The following is an 18075-nucleotide window of genomic DNA, read 5'->3' as shown; positions in this document are numbered from 1 at the left end:
TATTTAATTCGAATTTAGCTCCCGCAAGCGCAACAACTAAAACTTAAGCGCTTTCTTCGTAAATGACCATAGAGATTCACATAATATATAAAAATAGCTTACGTAAAAAGGATTAAAGCAACATTTCACATCAACTCTCACAACATTGCAGCTTACAAATAAAAGGTGAATTAGCTCCACCTCATTAGATTTCAAGTTGAGTGGGCGGTGTTGTTGAGTAAATCAATTTAAATTAGCTGTGATCTCGAGGGATTAATAAAAGTGGTGAAGTGCCTCAAAAAAAAAAAAATCCGGGCAAGTTAAGATTGCCTCAAATTTTCGATGGGTATTTAATCTTTACGACCAACAGCAAGCCAGACGCTAAGAGGCAATGAACAACAATCACACAGCCCTACAAACAAGTAAGTAGGAGTCAATGAGAACAAAAAAAAAGGTTAGCAACGAGGTATTTGGTGGCCCAAAAAGGTTTACAAAATCAATTTTGTGCGCGTTTATGTGTGTTTATATATCTGTGGAAGTGTGAGTGTCTTTCTGACTGAGTTTTTGCTGCATGCATACATTTGTATACCCGTATTGACCCTTTATAAATTTTATGGCTGCCACAAAGTTTAACGCGTTGGACCAAGTCGTGTGGGGTGGCGCATTTACGTATATATGTTTGTATGTGTAGCTGTATGTAAAAATACACATGCTTTAAAAAGAGTAAATATGAAACTGTAAAAACCAAACACTCGTCTTATCTCACTCTCCCTCTCTCCCACTCTCTTCCTTCTCCTCTGCGTATACTCAACTTATTCCACACATCAACATTTTCCACTTAAGTTTACTGCTCATTCAAACCATAGCCTCTGACGCCCGGAAATTTGGGTTGAGTATGCAACAGATGCTCATAAAATGCAACGCTGTAAAAGGAGTGGCGGCAGACAAAAAAGAAAATCCAAAGTAGTAACGAAATGTGTTGGAAATTGCAATGCGAAAAATTTGGGTAAAAAAAGCGACGCTCTCAGGCATAACAATCGAAGCTGCTTGTGAGCTCTGCATGCAAGTGCCAAACGATAAAAAAAAAATCAGAACTGCTCTACTTATGTGAATCTAACTTGTTGACTGACGAGCTGGCTGGCATTCCACGTAGCTGGTTTACATATATTTTGTTAAAAAAGCATTTTTATTATTATCATAATTTTAGTTATTATTTATAAAATTTTTCTTATTTTTTTTTTAGAAGTAAAAAATAATATCGCAGAAATAAAATAAAATCCTCGTAACAATAAATAACTCAATCATCGAAACATTTTTGAAACCCTAAGTGCTAATTTGGGTCATGGAAAGTGAAAAAAGCCAGTCGAAGCCCTATCTGATAAATACGATAGCTTTTTGATGATAGCTTGATGAGTCCTTAATCTGTTATTTAATCGCAATGATAGCGCCATGAGAAGGCGCGTTATCGTGCTTCAAAACTGATGCTTATTTTTTACAAACCGGGCCTTTTCCAGTGAATTTGCGCTCTCAAACATCTCCTAACGGCTATTTAATAGGGAAAAGTCGGCCTTTTGGTCGAACTGCACACTTCTTTTCGTGCTTATCATAATATCTTTTGTTTAACCTTTGATCTTTTTTCAATTTTCACAATCTCATCAAATGGATTGATCCATCCCAGTAATAGGTAAATTATTATATGTGATATTTTTAAATTTATTGTAATATTTTTTTCACACGTTTCTTAGATGAAGACCTTGAGCCATTAGTGGTTTAAGTATTGACTTACAATCCAGAAATATGATGGCTAACACGCTAAACATACTAAGTAGACTTAACCGATTTTATTTTTTTCCAAATGTACACAAATACGCTCATTTACTCCAAGAGTGTTATTATCCAAAAAAAACCCAAATTTTTAGAAAAACGGCTTCGAATTTTTCAATTCACTATCCTCCCTAAGAAAAAGTGAAAACAGCCTTTTAACAGGGGCAACTTAGCAACACTACGCCACTTAGCAACTACCGCCAGAGCAAGACAGCTAAGGAGAAGGTGCTGAGATGATTCCACCTCAAGCATTCCTCGCTCATAGTGACCTGTGAAAAAATCCATGAGATTCAAGAGCTGATATTTCGTCAACATCAGAAGCGCCCCCGATCCACACGTGGCCAGAAGGATTTCGTGACCTTACGAGTTTGTGTACTTGTCCAACGCTCGCTGAGTTGGCGCGAAGCCCATCTTTCCAGAAGCAGACCGCAGGTGGTGAGGGGGATCCCAATTCTTTCCCTTCACGAGCAAATCACCTCAAATGTCCCTTGTCTGGCCAGCTTATCCGCCTCAAGGTTTCCCGCAATGTCGCTGTGACCAGGAACCCAGATGAGACTTATGTCAAAGAATTCGGACGCAGCCGAAAGTGAGGTCAGGCATTCCCTGACCAGTTCCGAGTGCACCATCACGGACCCGAGGGCCCTTATTGCTGCTTGGCTGTCGGAGTAAATATTTACTTTTCTAACTGTTAGTACGCATGTGAGCAGCCAATCTGCTGCCTCCTTGATTACGGCCACCTCTGCCTGGAACACACTGCAGGGGTCCGCTAACCTGAATTTGAGTCTGATGTCGAGCTCCCCGCAAAAAACTCCTCCCCCAACATTTCCTTCCAACTTCAATCCATCGAGGAACAACTACACCAGTCCCTACCCCCAAGTGTAGTCGCCCGTTCACTCTTCCCTTGATGGAATATGAGTGGTGAAAGTTCCAGTTGAACTAAGCGTGGGTATACATTGATCCGTTGACAGGGGGGGTGAACTCAAAGGTTCTAAGGCTGCTTGAGTGCCCATAAGTGAGGTTAAGCCTATAGCCCGTTCTCCTCAGTCCGATTACGACACGTGCAGCGGCAATGCTACCTGTGATGTCTACGGATACCACATTTAACATCGCATTGAGCGCCAGAGTAGGAGTCGTACGAAGCGCCCCACTGATTCCAATGAGTGCCGACCTCTGAACTCTCTCCAGCTTCTTCACCAATGTCATCCTCTCTAGTGAGTTCCACCAGACAACTCCAGGATTTACAATGGTATTATATAGCCAGAAAGGAACACTAGGCGAAAGGCCCCATCTCTGCATGTGATTCTGTCAAATTCGCTAAGAGCTGGCTAACGGGCTGACATTGGCCACACCATTAAAAATCTCTTCACGATGAGTTTTGACTATTTTTTCTGTTCTATTGAAATTTCATTATTTTTTAATTTTAATCAAATTTTAAACTTTATACAAAAATTAGAAAATATTCCACAAAGCTTTCATCGCAATTCAAGATTTCCAATTAAAATTTGTCGACAAATTTTTGGTATGCAGTTTAGAGCTTATTAAATTTTAAAATAACAAAGTATAAGTCTAAAGTTACTAAAAATAGGGTTGGTTTATTATAATTTTTTAGCTGAAAGTTCTGATATATGAGTGTTCTTGAATTAGGATTCCAGTTTCACACTTTACGTTTCGAGCTGCAAATGGCTACTGTTTCAGTCTCACTGAATCTTTTATGTATTTTATATATTTTTATGTGCCAATAAAATCTTAACCACAGCTTAAAGGTACAATTAGCAAGCACACAACTTCCAACAAAGTGCGAATAAAAATACAAACTAAAAAAAATGTGGAAACATCCTCTTATTAACACCTCAGCGCCTTTTCTCCAAAGCAAAGTTTTTTTAATTAATTTTTATGTAGTTATTTAACTTCAACCGTTTCCAAACTAAACGAATTTTAATAAGAACGAAAATATTACATCCATTCACTACAAATATCGCACCATCCACGGCAACAAAAGTAAAGCTTCAGCAGCTGGTGAAAATTGTATTTATGATACACTACGTCCGAGAAAATCTAATTAATGTATTAAATTTGAAAACTTGTTTGCAAAATTGCCTTCGATTACTTAGATATTCACAGCGAGGAAAATATGCCCATCTAATTCTGGCCAAATATTTTGCATAATTTATGTTAGAGCACTTAGAAAGTAACCAAATTAATAGGTTGCCACTTAGAAAAATTACAAAATTCATTATGCATAGCTGAACAAGATAAATGAACCGTTAAATTGTTGGTGGCAAATAAACTTAAGATTTTACATTCAAAACTCAACGGTTAGGGTTAAGCTGCTGTATGAATACAAATGAAAAAAAGGAGGTGGTAAGTGTGATTTTCTTCAAATCGCAGCGCAACAAATTTAGATTTTCTTATTGGAACAGAAGAGCGACTATGTATGTAGATCTGAATGTATGGAATATCTAAGTGAAGAATAAATTTATTTTTGTGAGGGTTAATTTCGTTGGTGTGCATTTATTAGATTAATTCTTTATTAAGCCTAATATAACAGCCGCGGCTTATATTTCAGTGTGAGAGTCTAATGGTATTACACTATAATTAAAAATTGATGCACTTTGAACTTTTTGAACAACTTGAACATTTAGATTTATTAAACTCCAAGTAATAATACAATATTCATTAAGGTTAAAGACTTGAAAAGGCAAAAAAAGTAATACAAGAACTTAGCGAAATAGAGCTGAGAGAGATGAGAGAAATAAAGCGGGTTAAATAGTAGAATCCTTTGCTGTGCACAGTATTTATGTAATGCTATTTTAAAGTGCAATGTGAAAGGTGATCAATTTAGAGGTATCGAACATTAAATTGAAATAAAACAACGAATTTTTGTGTAAAACCATTCATGACATTTATTTTTTAAAGATAATCCATTTCAAATGTTGGCTGTTAGGCGCAATTGCGTCGTAATACGGCCATCCGTAAAGACCTATTTTGAATGACTTGCTTTAGGACTTCGGTCAGTAAAGTTGACTTTTAGACTTTACGGACAACCGCAAATAAAAGTCCAAAGGTGTGACATTACACGCTCTTGGTGGTCAATCCATTGGTCCGAGACGAAAGATAAATTGCTCATCAAAACGACGACGCACTAAATCCGTCGTTTCACGGACTGTATGGCAAGTAGCGCCGTCTTGTTGAAACCAAATATTTTGGAAAGCAAGGGCTTCAATTTTCAGCATCAAAAAGTCATTTATCATTGCGCGATAACATTCACTGTTCACAGTTGCATTGACGCCAGCCTAGTCTTTGAAGAAATATGGGCCCATGGATAATTCCTTCAGCCCATAGGTCGCACCAAACGATTGTTTTCAATGAAAGTCATGGCTGTTCTTGAATGGCTTCGAGTTGCTCTTCAGCCCAAATACGGCAATTTTGATTATTGACGTGGCCATCAAGCCGTAAATGGTCCTCATCGCTAAACCCCTTAAGTTGGTCTGAGCGCGCAATAAACACTTTTCACAGAGTGTCGATTTTCATAATACAATTGTGCGATTAAAAAAGCTTGTTGAGGCGTAAGTATTTCTATGGTCAAATGTCAATGAATACTGCAAAAAAAAATATGTTTTTAGTTCAATAATAGCCACGCGTAGTTTTAAGCTTTCATAATCGATTGATCGATTGAGTAATTTGCCGACGATTTTTGAGATGTGGATGCTCTTCAGAGACTATGATTAAAAGGCACTTGAGCCACAATATATCGTCGAGTGATATCGAGTGATTATACCGTTTTTTGCTATATATGTATACCATTTTCAGGTATTATATGTAGGTTGTAAGGTAGGTTTGGCAGCCGAATCGCACATAGGAACAGCGATGCCACTTAGACCACGAAATGGTTCCGTTGAGCGCCGCAGATGCTGGGCTACATTTCCCCTTCCAAAATGAACCATTCTCAGCTTTGGACAAAGTGTAACAGGTTGTTGATACCTAAATTCCATAGCTCATCCATATTTACTGAGGGATTATGGGTAGCCAAAGGCACGAGAAAATTATGATTTTCAATAATTTTTTATTGCTAGTCAATTGCTTTATTTTACAAAAAAAAAACGTAGCATTAGTACATCATGTTTTGACTTTACCTTAGCAAAATTTCAAAAAAAAAGTAATTAATAATTGTAAAAGTTATCGCTTTTTGTGTGGAGCCGTGTCTCCAGAACCCCCTTGCGGTGCTCATCACAAGTCCCTGGAAATTCATCTAAAATTAATCGGACAAGAGAACTTAGTTTTTTTAATAGATAATCTTGTGCCTGATCGAAGCCTTTTTAATTTTTTTTTTTTTAATTAACAATAATACGACCTCAGATTTTCAAGGAAAAACCTGAGAATTAATTGTTTAAAAAATCGAACTTAAAAAAAAAAAATCCTTCAATCCGGCACGACTTTTTATGTTTTTCAAAAGCAGTATAAGTTTTATTGAAATCTACCAAGCGGTTTTTAAGTTAAAGTGATCACCAGTTCAAAAAACATAGTTTTGAGAAAAACGCATTTCAAGTTTTGTTATCGATTCCGGAGCGCCCGAGCGCCCTTTGTTATATGTTGAATAACTCGAAAAGTATTTGTCGGATTCACTTATTAAATATTTTTAAGATATTATACTTTAAGAAAATGCAAACAGAAATCCAATTATTTTAAAATTCTGACTACCCCTAACCCCTCAAGAATTAGGATCTTAAATATCGGTTCCTGCTTCTGGCTAGAGCCGGGCATGTACAAAAACAGATGTTGAATTGTTTTCAATTCCCCCTTATTCCTACAGCTACGCAGAAATTATACTTGTAAACGCCTAATCTTCTTACATGATTTCCTAAAAGACAATGGACCCCTACTTAAGTCCTAATTTGAAGTCTACTCAATTTTATAATATTCTTTGATAGACGTAAATTTAGCCTTGGCGATGTTTGACTATCAATTTTACAGATATTGGCACTAATCCATCTTTGATTTACAGAATTGATTAGTGGAGCCATAACAAGAAGCTTACAACTGATGGTGCAAGCATACAGGTATACCTTAGCTTCCTTCTACAAGTTGGTCAGCCTTACAGTTCCCTGGTATATATTTGTGTCCTGGAATCCAGCTTAAGATAATGCGGTACTGTTTTAGGATACGCTGTCATCAAGTGACTGGCGACAATGTAAGACACTCCTTAATGTTACTTGGAATACATACAGAGCCTGTAGGGCAGCTTGGCTGTCTGATGGAACGTAGATATCTATTGTTGATGATTTTCTGTTTATCTCTAACCATCTTAAGGCTTCATGAATAACATTTCTTTTCGCTTGAAAAACACTACCTTGAGGAAAGGAATCTTAACGTAGCAGATAATCTCTTGTTTGACGCCATTACGAGACGCGATTAATGTATTTTTTTGTTAACAATTACAGTCGTTACCAATATGGGTCGGAGGCCATACGCAAACAATTTTATACTTTCTATTACTTCATTCAATAGAATGCGTCAATTCAAGGCGATTTAACAGGTTTACATGGTATCTTTCGTATTCTTCTATTAACCCCACTTTTCTGCCTTTATTTTTTGTTTTTTTGTTCTATTTTCCTTTTTCTTATTAAACAGGCATAAATAACAAACATTGCAATTGCATCATCCGCGTTTTTGCTAGGCATATTTGCGGTATCAGCACAAAATCACATATGAGCCACTCGTTGTCTGTAGCCTACTTAAGCTAGTCAAGGAGGGTTTTCAACTCAGAAGATAGTAAGAGGCACCCCTAGACGAATGCAATGCCTTTGACTACTACTGCTACTGTTGTCCATTTCCCCTCCTGGGCGAGCCAATGCTAGACGTGGACAAGCCATCTGATAGGAAGACGATTAAAATCAGTTTGAGCTGAAAGAAATGAAACTTAGTTTTTTACTGAATATTAAATCGATACATCCGTAGGATAACGATTACATATATACCGGAAGAACTTAAGTTTACATACAGCAGCATATTTTCTTATTTCCCTGAAAAAACTGTTGATGTAGCTTTTTTCGGAATTCATATTTACTCATAAATTAAAAAAATTAAAATCCTCCACTGTGCATATGCCGGCTTAATTCACAATTTCATTTGCATATCTTAATCGGCGATTCCAAACACCGGCTTTTATGGCAATGAATTATATTTCTCTCGATACTTCTAAGAACTTTGACAAATTCAGTCAGACAGATCTTTAAACCTGCGTTACTGAACTCTGCACCATTTTGCTGTCAATAATTTACTAATAAAATTTATGTTTAAATATTATATTGTAATAGGACTATGAATAAGTTCGTGCGGTTTTTTTTCGAAATTTGAAACTTTATTGACGTAAAATGGTTACAAATTTAATATTCAAAGTATTGTCCGTCGCTTACTATTACTTTTTCCCATCTTTCTGGCAATTCACGGATTCCCTTTGTGAAAAATTCGGTCGGTTTTGCCGCAATCCACGAATCGATCCATTTTTTGACTTCATCGTAATTACGGAAGTGCTGGTCAGCCAGGCCATGTTGCATCGATCGGAAGAGATAGTAATCGGATGGCGCAAGGTCTGGACTATACGGCGGGTGGGGTAGGACATCCCATTTGAGCGTTTCTAAGTATGTTTTGACCACTTGTGCAACATGTGGCCGAGCATTGTCATGTTGCAAAATAACTTTGTCGTGTCTATCGGCGTATTGCGGCCGTTTTTCTCGCAGTGCTCGGCTCAAACGCATCAATTGTCGTCGGTAGACATCCCCCGTAATCGTTTCATTCGGTTTCAGTAGCTCATAATACACAACACCCAGCTGGTCCCACCAGATACACAGCATAACCTTCAGGCCATGAATATTCTGCGCCGACGTCGATGTTGAAGCATGGCCAGGGTATCCATACGTTGCCCGACGTTTTGGATTGTCGTAATGGACCCACTTTTCATCGCCAGTCACAATTCGATGCAAAAAACCCTTTCTTTTGTGCCGTTGAAGCAGTTGTTCGCATGCCATAAAACGGCGTTCAACGTCTCTTGGCTTCAATTCATACGGCACCCAATGGCCTACCTTTCGGATCATTCCCATGGCTTTTAAACGTTTGGAAATGGTTGATTGATCAACTCCCAAAGTTTTTGCAACCTCTTCTTGCGTTTGAGCCGGATCTTGATCGAGCAATTCCTCCAATTCGGTATCCATGAACTTTGGCGGCGCACCCTCGCGTTCTTCGTCTTCCAAGCCAAAATCACCACTTTTAAAGCGTGCAAACCACTTCTGGCACGTTCGCTCAGCTAGAGCATGCTCACCATAAACTTCCACCAAGATACGATGACTTTCGGCTGCTTTTTCCTTCATATTAAAATAATGAAGAAGAATTCCCCGCAAAAACACATTATTTGGCACGAAATTCGACATTTTCAAGTGTGGTAAAAATATTGTTGTTTACGCTTCAAATAAAAAACTTATACTGACGTTTGTGCCTTACGACAGTAGCTCTCCAATGAATGTTTGGAAATGTGGATCGATGGAATAATAATCAAGTTACGCCATCTGTTGTAAAACCGCACGAACTTATTCATAGTCCTATTATTATAATTCTTTTTGTTTTATTTGTTTGTATTTAGTTAAATTCATTATTTATTTAAATGTTGTAGTAATAAAAACCTTTACAAGGATTATAGAAAAAACGCTGAAAAATGAATCTTACCATAAAATATTAAACACTGATGCATAATTTAATGAAAATTAATGCAATAATGACAACAAACCGGAAAGAATTAATTGAAGGCTTAAAAACGTGTGACATTCATTAAACACTTTTAATTAATATGCGTCATTTTATGTATAAAAAAGTACACTAATTTTGCTAAGCGGTAAAAAATGCGCTTTGACATATTTTTTTAACCCACGAAAAATCGGAAGTAGGAAAAAACGGGAAAAGCACAACAGCATGTCAACAGTAAATGCAATTAACGAATCTGTTGAAAATGGCTGGCATTGCGTGAAATTGCGGTGCATATGGACATTTAAGAGAGGCAATTTTTATATATAATATAAGGATGGTCCACAAATGGTCGAAGTAGTGAGTATTCATTTATTGAGATACTGCAGAGTTGTTCTAGGCTGATCGAAAAAGAAAATATATAATGCTCTTTTATTTTTATTTTGAAATTCGGTGATAGGGAATGGCCATCAAGTTTCTCGAGGAAAAAAATCTCTACAGATACGCAAAAAATGTCTTCGAAAGCGCATCACTCAAAAACTACTGCACCGATTTTAAAACTTGTTACACCCTTGGAAAGCCTATGATTTGTATGCAACATGCATTTTTACTGGGTGTTGCCACCTGTTTATAATTAAAAAGTATTAATGTCATAAAAAATAATTATTTCATAAATAATAAACGTAAATTTGCGTAAACGTGTGCGCAAATATTTCGAAGAAAAATCTATTCCAAAAACAGCTTTTTAATAGCGTTGCCACCTCAATTTTCTGGTAAAATAGCTATTTGTCTCACAGTTCAGTTTTTTCAGAAGTTTAAAAAAGCTTTAATAGAAAAAATATTTTAAGCTCATGCTGCCACCTGTTTTTTTAGGAATAAAGATTACAAAAAAATTATAGTTATAAAAAAATATATTGTATACATATAGGAAATGTTTAAACAAATTTTAATAGAAAAATATTTTTAGCCAGCAAAAAGTTTTCTACTGGGTGTTGCAACGAGTTTTTTGGAAATACATACTGCTCATAATAAAAATAAAAAAAATTTCTTTTATACATAATAAAAAAGAAAATTCTTCAATACCAAAAAATATGTTTAGCTCGTGCTGCCACCTATTTCTTTTTCTGAAATAAAGATTACAAAGAATAAAATTATAAAAAAATACTTTATTCATATATCAAGTGCTGAAACAAATTTTAATAGAATCAAATATTTTTAGCTCATGCTGCCACATGTTTTTTAGGAATAAAGATTACCTAAAAATTATAGTTACAAAAAAATATATTTTATGCATATAGGAAAATACATACTGCTCATAATAAAAATAAAAAATTTCTTTTATACATAAATCAAGTGTTTCAACAAACTTGAATACAAAAAAATATGTTTAACTCGTGCTGCCACCTATTTTTTTTGGCTTTTGGAAATAAATGTTACAAAAAAATATTAGTTATAAAAAATATTATTGCATTCATATATTAAGTATTTAAAGAAGTTTTGACACAAAAAAATAATTTTAGCTCATGCTGCCACCTGTTCTTTTAGGAATAAAGAATAGAAAAAAATTATAGTTACATAAATATGTATTGTATACATATATGAAATGTTTACAGAAGTTTTAATAAAAAAAATATTTTTAGCTAGAAAAAGGTGTTCTACTGGGTGTTGCCACCTTTTTTTGGAAACACATATTGCTAATAATAAAAAATAAAAAATTTATTTTATACATAAATCAAGTGTTTCAACAAACTTCAATACAAAAAACTATTTTCAGCTCGTGTTGCCACCTGTGTTTTTTTGGCTTTTGGAAATATGTAAGTATTACAAAAAAATATTATTATAGTTATAATATAAAAAAAATGTTTCCCTTACATATATCAAATATTTAAAGAAGCTTTAACACAAAAATATATTTTTAGCTCATACTGCCAGCTATTTTGTTTTTTGCAAATAAAGATTACCAAAAATTATAAAAAAATGTATTCGTTATAAGAAATATATCAAATATTTAAACAAACTTTAATACAAAAAAATTTTTAACTTGTGCTACCACCTACTTTTTTTTTTGGAAATAAAGATTGCCAAGAGTAAAAATAAAAAGCAAAAATTTTTTAGGCATAAATCAAATATTTAAACAAACTTTAATACAAAAAAAAATATTTTAGCTCATGCTGCCACCTATTTTTTTTTTTGGAAATAAATATTACAAAGAGCAAATATAAAAAAATGTTTTTTATACATAAATCAAATATTTAAACATATTTTAATAGAAAAAAATATGTTTAGCCCGTGTTGCCACTTATTTTTTTTTTTTTAATAAAGAATACAAAGATTTATTAGTTATAAATAAATATATTGTATACATATGTCACTGAAAAGGTGGCTTTATTCTCAATGCAACAATATTTTTAACAGGCGTTGCCATCTAATTCAAAAGACAAATTTAAACATATAACAAAATCTATTTGGAGACTAGGATGTGAGAATCACACAATATGCGTTTAAAAGAATGAACAAAGTTTTAATTAAAATTAACTTGTGTATGGCGTTGCCACCTAACTTTTAAGCGGAAAATGGTAAAGATTAGCGTAGCTAAAAGTTTAATGATGCGGGTAGCGCGCAGACTATGATTAGAAACAATTTAACCAAAAATAACAAAATAAAAATTTAATAGCGTTGCCACTTATTTTTTAATTCAAAACTTATTGGAATTGACTTATAAGATTAGGTACGCAGATTCAAATACAAAAAATGTCCAGTAAAAACGAAAATTGTTTGCTTTTGGCTTTCAAAAATTTAACGTTGCCATAGAAATGTTGTATTAGTCTTAAATGCATTAAGGGTACCCGGTGGTCTAGAGCACGAAAATTTTTTTTTTTTGCCATTCAAAATTTAAAAAGCGATGGTTCAACTTTTTGGGCTTATTAGTTTATTGAGCATACAAATAAAATATTTTTTTACTTTTGAAACAATTTTTATTATTGGGCTTATTAGTTTATTGAGCATACAAATAAAATATTTTTTTACTTTTGAAACAATTTTTATTATTATAAAAATGCCGCTGAAGATGACTCTCTCGAAAAATCGAACCCGGACGGCGTAGTTGATTTCGAGACTTCTACTCATCTGAAACACCAAATTCAAGAAGATTCTTAATCAGAAAGAGTGCAGTTATGGTCGGAACTAGAACAAATCGAAAAATGAAAAATTGACAAAATGGCGCACTTTTGAAAAAAAAGTTCGTAAAATCGGGTTTTTTTCACTAGTTTTTTAGTTTTAAAAATAGGAAGTTATTTAAATAAAATTATGATTGTAGTTCCGACGATAGCGATACATGTTGTGAACAACAACATATTTCAAGTGATTCGGTAAAATAGTTTTTTTTTTTCATCCCCGCCGTGCCGAAAAAAGTCGTTTCGAGATAAATGAGTTTAAAGTTTGAGCTACAAGAGGGCACAGACCGCTCTCTACCTAGTTAATGGACTGTAGAAGCTATACTATTCAGAATTTCCGCACTAAAATTTCACAGTATATTCTTAAGATACTATACTTTCGAAATATCAAAAAAACAAAAAATTGATTTTTTGAAATTTCTAGACCACTTGGTTCCCTTAAGCTTTTCTTTTTATATACAAGCAAAGCCGCGAGCTCTTTCTGATTGATATAAAATCGCTAAATTTTAATATGATTTTTCTCTTCAGAAATTATCAAAATATGAAATCTTAGTAAATATTTATTTTTATTTTTTAATGAAAAAAATTATTTTCTGTTATTTTATTATGCAAAAATGCAGTAAATGCCGGTGTTTATGGTTCATCAGTAAGTTTTTACTCAAAATATTATATTAACTACAATATTTCTTATAGTTTCGCAAAGAAAATGCATAAATGGCAAAAAATTATATTTATTTTTTATAAATATATATTTTTACATTTCCTCAGTTTTCCGCTTAATTTATTCTTCCTTCAGCTCCTAGTAATACTTTTACACTCCACACTCCGACTTTTTGTGCACCACCCTAGCACGCATATGTTTAAGTGCTTGATAGATTTATTAAGTTTACATTAAAGAATATGTATGTATGTACCTAAATGTATGTAAATATGTACGAGTACGTAAATGAATAGACATAATTTATAGCATAATTACTTTTAACAAAAAGTGTTGTGTATTTAGACTGACATGTGATTGACAGCCATAAAAACAAATATTTATTTGTTAAAGTATTAATTTACAGTTGGTATGAAATTAATGCCTACAGTTAGCATTTGAAATGCATTAAATGCTACATGAAATTGCATAGCATGTTTATAGGCGCCTACGAGTCAATATCCTTTACATTAACATACAAATTGATTTTAAAGTGGCTTGCATTAACATCAAGTGCAAAAAATCATCCCCGTACTGTTGCTCTTGCAAATATAATTAATTTATGCAGCCTAAGAGAATGCAAATTTCCACATAACTCTAATTGGACTCAATTTAAAGTTTATTGTAAATATTTGTTTAACATTCCATTCATTATTTACATACGGAATTTTTTCTACAAAGTCAGCCTATGAAATTAACCATCCAGAGCGTTCATAAAATAACTACACACGCCGCCATACACGTGTATATCTCCATAAAACCAGATATATTTATATTCAGTGTTATTTGTTTTTGTTGCATACTTTTAGGCAAACAAGTGTAAAATACAATTTAACTTTTAAGTGCAAAAATACGCACAAAAGAGCGCAAAAGATGAATGCAAACGAATATGCAGTGGAAATGTGGAGAAAAACAAAAAAATGTGCCGAAAATGTTCGTTCAGAATTTTGGCATAAAATAATGTATAATGCAAAGAAAATGGCCAACACTGAACGACTGAGCAATGCAATTTGCGAGCGGCGCAATAAAAGTAATAGTTTGGCAAATTTATTTTTAATGCTTTTTTCTTGCAAGAAGGAGAAGGCAGAATTTAAATGATTTTTTTTTTCAGCAAGTAAGACAATCAAATACCCAGTAAGCCAAAGCGTTTGCCCTTAGAAAAGTACGGAAAAGTTGTGCAACTTTCGTATAGATCTCTAAAGAGTTTGGCTTCGTATCCTTAACTAAAATTCGCAACGCTCAAGATTACAATGTCTGGTTGTTGTTGTTGTTGTTGTTGTAGCAGTATAAACATTCCCCATATTTACATACGGGGAGTGCTGCTAGAGTGACAGTCCTTGGCCAGATATAAATCCGGCTCGTTTCGGTAACGCAGAACCGACTGTCGTGGAAACGTGCAAAGTTTGGTCTTCAGTTTTGGTGAAAAAAACGAAATTGAGCGAGTAAGCTTCGTCTACCATGTCACCCAGTACTCGGCAGCACAATTCTGCCCGCTCAATTTACCTGTATTCACACACTCGTCTGATCAGTCGTTGCTCAGACAGCAACGTAAAAAAATCGCTGTCATGACCCCAGTTACGTCAGTCCAACAGTTGATTCTTTCAAAGTCGCTAAGAGCCGTTTGACAGTCTGATATTGGCCACACCTTCTACATTTTTTCTCTATGCAACTCAAAGCAATTACTCTAAAATATTGTAATATCGAAAAAGAGTAGTAAATGTGGCGCGCTGTCTCATACCATTAAGAATGATGGAATCCATAATGACGCGGACTAGAATCGAAAATTATAGCAATATTGCGTTGATGTAGTTGTTGATGAGGTGTATGAGAGAACTAAGTAGGAAGCGTTAAAATAACCCACTTCGTGACCAAAAATTGAAAATATTAAAAAAATAAAAGAAACTTAAACATTAATTCAAAAGTTAGGTCAGGCTGGACTTGGCTGGTCTGTAAATTGCATGTGGACCAGAAATTGATACAAGTGTTTGCATGGAGAGTTGAAGAACTTTATATTTTGTCTTTACTACAAAGTTTATATAATTTAAGTAGGCTGCCACACTTCATAAGGTTGAGAATGATGCAGTTGATCTAAGCAGTTTATTCGTATTTCGCTAAGTACAGCGCAGTGGCCGAGTAGGTGTTCCAGAGTTACTCTTTCGTTGACTTCGTTACATATTGCGGATGTATCGATCTGCTCTAGCTTGAGACAATATCTCGGCAGTATCCCCACTACAAGTTTACGCTCTTTCCTGAGTAGAGATAAAATATAGTTTGTAGACCTGACATTGTGCCTGTGTAGCATTTTCGCGATCGGATTGAACTGGTTCTTTCCCTTCTGGAGTTCGCTTCTTGAGTCATTGCTGCATCTATATCTAGTCATTCTTTTCAGAGGTGCTAGCTACAGGAAGATTTGCACCTGCTTTGGCTAGTATATCCACTTTCTTGTTTCCTTCATCTCACTTGTGTCCCGGAAACCAGCATATAGTCGCTTGTTTCACAATTCCTAGCTCATTCATCTTGTTCCGACTTTGTCGTAGCAAAGTGAGTTTATCATTACAGCTGCTATTACTTTGATGGCTGCTTGACTCATATGAGAGTTCGGAGGAGTGTTCTCTAGGGCTAAATCTGCTGCTTTCGTTGCTACATAGATCTCAGCTTGGAACACACTGCAGGAGTCCGGTAATTTGTAGGACATATGATCTCATAAATAACTTTTTAAAACCATTACTACAAGGCGTGGGCAGACTTCACATGGATATAGAGTTTCGTTAAATCGACTTAAACAGTTATGGGTCACAGATGCACCGTCGAGTCAAAAAAACACAAAACCCATATAAAGAAAAACTATAAACTTTGTACGAAATTTATAAAAAATCGACAAATTTCCATCAATAGTTAAAGATTAAAAACAAAAGCAAAATTAAAAAAATTAAAATAAATTTAAAAAAATGTGTACAAAGTTTATAAAAGTTCGAAGAGTTCCCATCAATAGTTTAAAATTAAAAAAATTTAAACGAAAAAAAATAAAAAAAAAATTGTATAAAATTTATAAAAATTTGGAAAATTCCATCAACAGATTAAAAGTAAAAAAAAAAAACAATTAATTTAAAAGAATAAAAAAAACTTTGTACAAAATTTATAAAAGTTCGAAGAATTTCTATCAATAATTTAAAATAAAAAATATAAAAAAAATATTTACAAAATTTATACAAATTCGACAAATATCAATAGTTCAAAATTATAAAAATTAATAGTTTAAAATTATTAAACTTATAAAAATTAAAAAAATTATAAAAATTCTAAAAATTACCATAAATAGTTAAATATTTAAAAAAAATTAAATTTAAAAGAATAAAAAAATTTGTACAAAATTTATAAATATTCAACAAATTTCCATCAATAGTTTAAAATTAAAAAAAATTTACGAAATTTAAAAAAATGTATACAAAATATATAAAATCCGATGAAAATAGATTAAAATAAAAAAAATTAAATAAAAAAATATAAAAAAAATGTTTACAAAATTTATACAAATTCGACAAATATCAATAGTTCAAAATTATAAAAATTAATAGTTTAAAATTATTACAATTATAAAAATTAAAAAAAAATTATAAAAATTCTATAAATTTCCAGAAATATTGTAGTTTAAAATTAAAAAAAATTTAAATTTAAAAGAAGAAAGAAGAATTTCCATCAATACTTTAAAATTAAAAAAAAAAAAAACAAATCAATAAAAAACAAATTAAAAAATAAAAATCAATTGCAAAACGTATTCAAAATCTATAAAAATTCGAGAATTTCTATTAATAATTTACAATTTAAAAAATTTAAATTTAAAAGAATAAAACAAATTTGTACAAAATTTATAAAAATTTACAGAATTTATAAAAATGCGAAAGTTTCAAATAAAAGACAACTTTTAATTTAAATTAAAAATAAAAAAAACAAATGTTGCTACGCACTTTTATACTCCATAAAAAATGAAACTTTCAAATAATTCAAAAAATTCGCGTTGAGTTTTGATAATTTTTTTCGCCGAGGTGTTTGCGCATTTTCTTCATACAAAGAAGGCAGATTTTTGTTTTAAATGAAAGAGGCGTTTGTACATTTGGCCAGTGTTAAACACAAACATCGGTTTAAAAAAATCGGTGAAATCACCTAAAACCCACGGGTAGTATCAAGTTGCCCTGGCTGAATTCTTTCAGTCAAACTTCTATAACTCCCTCAGTTTTCCTCTGATTTCCTTGACATCTTTCCACAAAATTATGTAAGCGCTAAGCTTTTTAAATATTAAGAAACACAAAATCGGTGAAAAAAATCGGTAAAATCGTTCCTTCTGATAATACGACTCTTTTCTTTTTCAGCTCCCGGTAACTACCCCACACGGCTATCGTTGCGCCCGATCGCAGCGTGGCCGTATAGGCCTCCTCCTTTCTTTGTGCGGCAGCAGGACATTCCTTGTCGCACTCACTGTTTTTTCGGGCTCCGTGACATCCAATTTCTTCTTCGGTGGGGGTATGTAAAGAACGAGAACTGCTGCTCCTTTGCTCCTTCATTACTAATACGGATAACAAATTTGATGCAAATAGTTTTTTTATAATTTTATTAGACAGATTTTATTAAAAAATAACTTTTATTAAAATCACTGAAAACTTTTAATAAATGGAA

This window comes from Anastrepha obliqua, chromosome 5 (genome assembly GCF_027943255.1).
Source record: "Anastrepha obliqua isolate idAnaObli1 chromosome 5, idAnaObli1_1.0, whole genome shotgun sequence".
NCBI lineage: Eukaryota > Metazoa > Arthropoda > Insecta > Diptera > Tephritidae > Anastrepha > Anastrepha obliqua.
Note: the sequence above shows the minus strand (reverse complement) of the source record.